Consider the following 3,054-nt stretch of genomic DNA (forward strand, 5'->3'; position numbering starts at 1 on the left):
AAAGCCCGGTGTGCCAGTTCACCGAAGCTCCGGCTGAGGTTTTACTGAGCACCCGCAGGCGCCTGTGTAATCAATAAACTGCCTCTTGCTTTTGCAGCCAGTGATTACGTGAGTTCTTCCTTGGACAGGGGGTCTGAGGGTCTTTCAGTTTGGCACATTTTATTCAGCATTTCTTGTAAACAGTTTCTGAATAACTCTTAGGCTACAATCATAGGATTAATTGTGGAGGCTGTTAGTAGCTCTCCACCTCTTTCCTCCCTCCCCCTGCTACTTCTACTAAGTTAATGCAGGGTCACTTCATAGATCCATTATCTCAAACCATCCCAGGTAGTTGTAATACAAGTTAATTCATAGATTCATTTGAAACAATAAAATATAATTTTTAAAGGTGCCTCTAAAAATAAGCCACTGTAAAACCACTGTTTTAATGTCCAGAAGGGAAACTTGATTTCTTTCAAACCTGACACCCTGAATAGATCCCTCTGGGACCCAGCCTCTGGTATGGCAGGCTGCTCTTCTTCATAAACAGAGCCTATAGACTGAATGTTACCACTCTTTATATGGACACTTGTTCCAGGGATGGACACCCCTCCCCAGAACCACTCATTATGGGACACCTAATTTACAGTGGCCTTAGATACAGGGAACAGTGACAGCAATTCAAAAGAGCCCCTTTTAGGGTATATATTGTATAATTGGAAAAAATTCAAACAAGATGATCTAAAGAAAAATGTTTTTTTCTGCAATACTGCTTGGTATCTATATGTGCTTGATGGTCAAGAGGGGTGACTTCCTTGTTTCAACACCATTCACAACTAGATCTCTACTGCAAAAACAAAGAAAATGGACAGAAGGCCCTTATGTGCAGGCCTTTATGAACCTCAGTCCAGATACATAAAAGATTACAAAAATATGCCCGTCAGACTCCTATGGCCACACTGGCAATGGGAAGACTGATTGTCCCTACTGAGAAGACCTGGGCCCCTCTTGTACTACCTGGAACATAATTCCTCCATGAAGCAACAGGGTCCAAATGCCCACAGGGGTCCAGAAACCCAGATTGTTATCACACTGGAGGAGTCATACATCATGTGTCATGGCGGGTGATTGACATGCCTACCTTAAAGCATTTCTTATAAACAATTTTAAAATAATCCTCCACTTGCAATTACAGGGAGCACCTACAGGTTTTGGTGATTTCCTCTCTTCTGAATCTCCACTTGTACTAAAAATAAAGGTGTTTTCAGAATTGTTAGCACACGTTTTTGCCTGGGTGGCTGGCCAGCCAAGGCCATATTTATCTTTGTTGGATGTATGAGGGATGCAGTGTCTATTGTTTTCTGTATTTCAGGTATGACGACTCTTACTGTATTCTCTGACAATGAAGCAACTGAAAATGACTGATATCTTGATTTCCATGGGTAGTGTACAATCAACTATTAAAAATACATTAAATGTAAGTAAGATAAATATCTGTAAAACTACGTATCATGTCTTTAAAATCTGAAAACTACATGAGAGGTAAAACAACTGAGTCATTTGTAAGTTGAAATATGTTTTTAAAATTTCCTTGAATATATTCAACTGGAATGGTAAGGCATATTCCTACATACAACATTATATCATTCCTACTATTCCAAAGGAATCTAAAAAATAATTTTATAGGGAAGAGCCCAGATCAAAATAGAAGTGAACACATGGCGCCTAAGGGATACAAGTTCCAGGTCCCCGCGTGGGTGCCGAGCTAAGTTTCCCAGGGACAACAGCAACACTCCCAGTTCATCCTGCAGTTCTTTCCTGCCTGGGCCCAGCCAGAGGTTCCAGTCGGCTTTATAGAAGAGCTCCACCAGTTGTAGCCCAGGTGGTGGGCAAAGCCAGTGGACAGCACGGAAGTGGTCACAGTCAAAGTGTCCCCACACCACCTTGTCCAGGACTAGCCTGGTCCCTTAAGCCTGGTTCCAGGTTGTGCAACCTCTGGCAGTGTGTCAGTGCTCAGACTGCAGTGGGCCATCACATGGGGAAGACCTCGGGTGGGCCCTCTCCTTAGCAGTACTCGGCTATGAGGTCCCATTAGGTGTTCTCATGCTGCACACTCTGGGAAGAGGTCCTGCACTTAGCCAAGCACAATTGGAAGTGATCTTCCCCTGCCCTGAAGAAGTTCTGCAACACCACAACTGCGCTGTTGAGGAAGCACTCCCAGAAGAGTTGCTTGTTGGGCTGCAGGCAGCAGGACATACAGTACTCACAGGTGCTGCAGGCAGCTATTGCAGTAGCATTGCTTTGTGCTGGGGATACTTGACATCACAGCTGCCATTGGTCAGTAGATTCTTCCTTTCACAGACATACCCTAGGTCATCCATGATGAGGTGCTTCCCTTGAAAGGCGTTCTGGCACTGAATGCTTGGCTGGCTGCCATTGCCCAAGTTAAATTGTACTTTCCATGGAATGGATTGGTTGTGGTCCTGAGCCTGGAGGAGATTTCTATCTCTCACTGTCCTCTCCTCCTGCTTCAAGGTGCTGCTGAGGATGTAGACCAGTCAGAGCCGGAAGACCAGGACCAGCATGGACCTTTTCTCCAGGAGCCAGCGCCACACCATGGCAGCCAGGTTCACCATCCTGGTTGAGATGGGGGTGCTGCAGCTGGAGAGTGGAGCAAAACCAGAGCCTGAGACCCAGTAGCATGGCCCCTTCATGCCCAGCAGCCCCACAACTTGCTGCAATGAATGCCTTGTGGTCCGCAGTCCAGCTTGTAAGTTAAAATATTGAAACATTCATTGATAATTATAAATTCAAGTATTCTTGACTTCTTACAGTCTGTAAGAGACAATACATTTGGGTCTCTTAAATGTGTTTTCATAAATAACAGAATGATTCAAACAATATTATCCTATGTAAATGTATGACTACACAAATGGTATGCCTTTACTTCATGTACAGAGAAACATGTATCCCATTTGTTTACAATAAAAATAATTTAAAAATTAAAAACGTTAAAGACAATATAATAGCATCATGGTCTATTTTTAGATGCAATCTCTTCTTGGTTACATAGCC

General features: G+C 43.6%; 1 pseudogene; it reads right to left on the bottom strand.

Moving 5' to 3' along the window:
• Nucleotides 1-2,010: 2,010 nt before the first annotated feature.
• LOC124965342 (SREBP regulating gene protein-like) lies at nucleotides 2,011-2,615 on the bottom strand (annotated as a pseudogene).
• Nucleotides 2,616-3,054: the final 439 nt, after the last annotated feature.

This window comes from Sciurus carolinensis, chromosome 15, assembly GCF_902686445.1.
Source record: "Sciurus carolinensis chromosome 15, mSciCar1.2, whole genome shotgun sequence".
Taxonomy (NCBI): domain Eukaryota; kingdom Metazoa; phylum Chordata; class Mammalia; order Rodentia; family Sciuridae; genus Sciurus; species Sciurus carolinensis.